This window comes from Arachis ipaensis, chromosome B09 (genome assembly GCF_000816755.2).
Source record: "Arachis ipaensis cultivar K30076 chromosome B09, Araip1.1, whole genome shotgun sequence".
Classification (NCBI taxonomy): Eukaryota; Viridiplantae; Streptophyta; class Magnoliopsida; order Fabales; family Fabaceae; genus Arachis; species Arachis ipaensis.
This window is the reverse complement of record NC_029793.2, coordinates 76,732,705-76,738,766: the sequence shown is the minus strand read 5'-3', so window position 1 is coordinate 76,738,766 and position 6,062 is coordinate 76,732,705.

The following is a 6,062-nucleotide window of genomic DNA, read 5'->3' as shown; positions in this document are numbered from 1 at the left end:
TTCGAACTCGTGTGCGAGTACTTGGAGATCCCGGCCGTGGTGGAGGTCTTCTTGTACTTCTTCCTCACTGTGCCTTATTGGGAGAATAAGCATAAGAAGGGGTACATGTCTTTCTGGGCTGTACAGGGTCGGAAAATTATCAGCATCTTTGAGGACTTGTTTCACGGGTTCAAGGATGAGTATTTTAAGGTCCGGCCGACAAGAGGTCATCATCCCTTCTGGATGACTCTGGAGGGGGAACGTAGGTTCCCTACTTACTGGAAGTATGAGACTGTGGCCAACTACCTCGTAAAGGTGACTTACGAGGGTTTAAGTCGGGAGAGTAAGTACATCGTTGAGGTATTGACGGTTGTGTTTGGGTGATCGGGAAGCCGATCGCCAGTATGTCGGTAAGTTCTCCTCCAAACCTATTTTTATTCCTTCACTTTTGTTCCTTATTTGTTTCTTATTTTGATTCCTTTGTTCTTGCGAGTCTCCTTTGTCTTGTTTTGTTGCTAGCATGGTTTGGGGTCTTACAACCTTAGAGAACCTTTGGATGTCTTTGACAGATCCCGGATTGGCCATCCTAATGACTGTGTCACACTTTTCTGGATCGGATTTAACTCCCCGCTACGTCAGCATAAAATCGAGGAATTTTCTGGCTTACATCGCGAAGGCACATTTTGCCAAGTTTAAGTGCATCCTATGTTCTCGGAGAGACTGGAACACCCGGCATAGATATTCCAATAGGGATTCCACTTCGGCGATCTTGACGAGCACGTCGTCAATGTACACTTCTATCATTTTTTTTATTTGTTCTTGAAAAATGTAACGACCCAATTTTCAATATGTCTAGATCATACTGAAAACTGAGTGCTACCAATTTGTCTTCTTAATTATTATCTATTATTTATCATATGAACCTGATTCGTTGTTAAAAGCGTAGTTAATTTGTGAGGTGTATTCTTTTTTTTGAAAACATTTGGATTAATAGATGGAATCACTCATAATCAATTCACAAGTAATAACAGATAAAACAGTTATAAACAACCACACATAAATACATCACGAGTAGCTAGCAACATTCAGTTATCCAGCCTTTATTAGAGTATAGACCTTTAGTTAGAACACCCCTAGATATAGCTAGATAATAACTATATGCATGTATATACATACAACATCTCAGGTCCTGACCTGTTCAAGAGGTCCCTAAGCTGGCACCTAGGCTAGCCTAGACTCTATACTCACCTAGTCCCTCTAAACTACTAAAGCGAGGGAAAGTACGTTCTAGGTCTTCAAAACTCAAGTCAGGTGGAACGTCATCAAAAGATAGAACATCATCTGCTACTCCTCTGCACGATCAGACTTTTCCACAGGACGTCTCTCTGGTACCCCATGAAGTAGCCACACAATAGGAATCTCATACACAGGATTTAAGTTAAAGTGCGCATACGAACGGGGTGCAGACGTTGGCTGGTCTCACAGTATATACATATAATCAGAGAACGATATTCACCCTAGACTCAGAAGACTATCTAGAGCAGAATTCTCTTCTTGCGAACGGTCATCAGCAAACTATGGTAAGGTACTCTTACTTCCATCTGAAGGGGGAAAGGGGAGAGAAGGGGTAAGAACTGGAGAGTTCTTAGTAGGGTTGGGGTTATTAGTTACGTTCATTAATTCTATGTTGTTTAGCAGGCTATTAGCAAAATACAAAGAAGCAGTAATTAGAAAACACAGATAAGTAGAGAAGATAGAGAAAACAGATAGCAGAACACAAACAGAAGAATACAAAAAAATAACACAAGCGCAGAGAATGGAATACAAACAAGGAAAGCATACATTCATACCACAATCATAACAAAGGAAGTGCGCAACCAAGTATGATGCATGTCTAGCCCTAGCGCAGGTAATGAGCTCATCTGTCGATTTCTACCCGCTCCCGACGTAACCCAAAGCAGCTGAAACGGGTATGGTTTTTCAGTCAGCATAGGTACAGTTCTCACTAACCGACGTATGCGTCATATCCTCTATAAGAAAACTCTGCCTTACAGGTGGCGGCATTCCAGCCGTGTATGAAATCATATTCTCTGTAAGTAATCCTTTCCTTACAGGTGCGGCATTCTAGCCGTGTATGAATTAATATCCTCTGCAAGTGATCCCAGGTTATCAGTTGCAGGTACAGCTCTCAATAGTTGTGTAACACTGGAAAACGTTCTGTGGTCGTACCACTATTTTACTGACTGCCTTCACGCAGCAGATCATTACATAATCATTCTCATTATCATCATTCATCATCATTCTCATTATTCATCATCATTTTCACATTCTTATGCAGTACCTCTTTCTTTCTCTGTTCAATCATACTGTACAAACTTTACATCTTTCACTTTTACAATATCCTGACTCAAACCATTTCTCTTTATCATATTATTCTTTTCTCTTTGTATCTCTTTACTTTACTCTGGTTACTCTGTGCTCTGTGTTACTTTATTCTGCTCTGATTTCTTTGTTTAACATGTGTATTTAAAGCTTATGTAAATTTTGGTATGAATAGTTAGCCTATCCCAGGTATAGGTTCATTAAGTCTATACTGAAACAGTTTAACTTTTCATATAACACCTAACCCTAGTCACAACTCAAGTACTAACTAAGTTGCCCTAGTTCGTTCACTAGTCTCTATCTGTTTTTCTATCATTAAAATTTTATAGACTTTTTCTTTGGTTTTTATCTTTTCTTTAACTTTTTATCTTTTCTTTATCTTTGCCTCACTATTATGTTCTTACCACTCCCTAAGTATTTTATGAAGGTAATTATGAGATTCTGCACTTAAAGTTGTCTTTCTAAAGCTTTTACAGAAAACTGCCTTTTTCCTAGGATTGCCTCTGGTGTCCTGGAGTCTTATATCTTACATCACTGGGCACTGTTACCATACTGAGAACCTCCGGTTCTCATACCATATTCTGTTGTTGTTTTTCAGATGCAGGTCGCAACCCACCTCGGTGAGTTGCTTCGATGGTGACAGAGCAGAGAATCCTAGATATATTTTGGAGTCTTTTTGCTTATTTTGTTTATGTCTCTCACTTTTGTATTTATTCTTTGCCTAGAGGCTTACTTTGAGAGAAAAACTTGTATAAGCTGTTTTTTTAACTTTCAGAATTCTGTATTGTCTATATATAGCTAGCCGGCTTAAACTCCGCGAGCCATGGCTAGATATTTATACTATTATACTCTGATATTTTGTTATATTATATCTATTTCTTGTGCGTTAAGTTTGTAGCTTCGGGTGCACATTTTGCGCTTTTTAAATCCTGTTTTTGAGCTCTATCCTTCATCGGGCTCCTAGAATATACTATTTCTTCTATATATAAATATGTATAAGCTTTAGAACTATCGTAATCTTTGATTAACCTTTGCTTTACGACGCGAGGTAAGGCTTAGGATAATTAGGGTGTTACACTAAACGTCAGACCACAACATTAACCACAATGGCGGGGTCGGCGTCAATCTCGTCCCTTGGGGGCGCCCTGACTGTTCGGGGGTTACGACCTTTTTCTATCTCCAGAGATCTTTCTTAGGCTGGTCTCCATGGTTCATGAATGATCTTTGTGAACTCTAGGAGTTTCCCATCGCAAATTGCTTGTTTCAGAGCGTCCTTCAAATCGAAGCAATCATGCGTCCTATGGCCGTATTCCCGGTGATAATCACAGTACAGGAACTTGTTTCCTCTAGTTTGCTCCTTGAGCTGCCGAGCTTTTCGGATAACTCTATGATCAGAAAATTGCTGGTAGACTCTGCTTTGGGGCGTTAAGGGGAGTGCAGTTGGTAAACTTCCCAATTCTTAGGGTCGGGGAGGTTTGCTCGACTGATTCTTGGCCCCTCCCTTGTGGGGTGGGACGCACTGACCTGCTAAGAGGGGGAGGGGGCAGTTGAGACATTCTGTTTATTGGCTACCACAACCTAGCTAACCTCTTTGTCATTTATATACTCTCTAGCCATAGTTTGGATCTCGTGCATAGTTCACACGGGTTTAGTGGTTAGGTATTTTTGGAAGTCCTCATTTGTTAACCCGTTAGTTAGGCAAAGGCTTGCAACTAAATCGGTAAGGCCATCGATTTCTATACATTCATCGTTGAACCGATCTAGGTATTTTCTTGTGGACTTGTTTTCTCGCTGGGTTATTCCCAAGAGGTTTATGAGATGTTTAGCCTTGGCGATCCTGGTAGTAAACTGAGCTAAGAATCTTTGGGATATGTCCGAGAAGCACACAATGGACCCTTGAGGTAGGAAATTGAACCATTTGATTGCGGGTCCCGCGAGGGTTACGGAAAAAGCTCGGCAATGCACTGTGTCAGGAACACCTTCCAGATTCATCCGAGCTTCGAATGCTTTCAAGTGTTCTTAGGGATCATGGGTTCTGTTATATCGCATGTCCGTTGGCTTATCAAAGTGCTTAGAGAGGCGAACCCAAACGATCTTACAGGCGACGTGGTGGCACCCACAACCACAGGCTCGTCATTCCACCTCTGTTTTCTGGTTGGAGATCTTTCATATCCCCTACCTCAGCGTTTGCACTGTTCGTTGCTCGGGGAGTGCAAACTGCTGTTGAGAGAACGAACTGGAATGGTCCAGCCGCGCTGTCTTCCGGTTTGTCATTCTGGCGAGTCGGCAAGGTGCCTTTCTCAGGGTTGTGTCCCCGAATGCTCCTCGGAAGATGGCTAGAATCGGTCCTTGGCCGCAACCGTTTTTCAAGTTCTGTAGGCTGTGGCATAGTTCCTGGATAATCCAAGAATTGTCGGACCCTGTTTCTCCGAAGGGACACGAATTGGCTTTGGGGTTTGAATTCTGGCAGTTCAATGGCTGGGGGTTAGGTGTCACCGCCATGTGGACCACACTTTGAATTCGGGCTCGGGTTGGCACAAAATTCTCCGAGGGGTTATATTCATCGAAAATTTCTTCTAAGTTCTGGTTGTCCATTGAACCGGAAGCCATTGGAGCCTTTCGTCAATAGGTCCCCACAGATGGCGCTAATGTTTAGAAATGACTTGAAACGACGGGATCTATGACCTGGTTGGCTTTGACTTGAATTGGTTGCTAGTCGGGTTGCTGGATGAATAGAATAGGAGAGGACTTGCAAAGACATATCGACGTTCAAGTTAGGATTGGTCATAGAGACTAAAATTTAGGTTTGTTGGTTGGTTATCTTGGGGGAGTTAGAGACTCCCTTATATATACGGATTGAAATGGTCACATCATCCTCAAATTGGAATGATACGATACGTATATGCGGCATTTAACACCGGAGTTACGTGCGAATAGAATTTTAGGATTGATCCGGTTTTTTGTGCCGAGCCGGATGGATTGAGCCCAAAGTCTGCTGGGCTGCCAAATCCAGAACCGGGGTATGTAACACTTAATAACTGTCGTACCACTAAATTACATTCTTCAATCCACCCTTTTGTAGGCAACTTTTGTTTTAGTGGAAGGTAATATATGAATATTATATTAGTTCAAGATTGTATCTTAAAACCTACGGTATGTTCATAGTATAACAAAAAGAACTATATTAAACACCAGAAAATTATTGAAGAATTTTGACAATGGACCGTATAAATTTTAATCCAATTTAATTTCTGTGTTATCCATGTAAAAAAAAAAATCTATACATACACAAAATCATGTATTATTATATTAATAAAAATATTTGACTTAATTAAAGTCAAACAAACGTAATTATCTAATTGGATAATAATATAAATCTTTCTGTAACAATTAAACCCATTTCACTCTTTAACATCTTTCTGCAAAAGTAGACCATTCAGATTTTAACTGCAAAAGGATTATGGATTATGTGCAGACGTGCAGTTAGAATTAATATTACTTGGTAGTGTTGACCTTATCATAAACAGTTTCGGAAACACATTCTGTGCATGTTATGATGTCTGTGATAATTGAGATGAGTCCAAAGATTGACAGTCATTAGATTGCTTATGATTAGCTGGTTCAGATCCCAAGTACCCACGTTTATTATAATATCCTTTAAATTAATTATCCTCTTTTTTTTTTTTTTTTTTTCCTTCAGT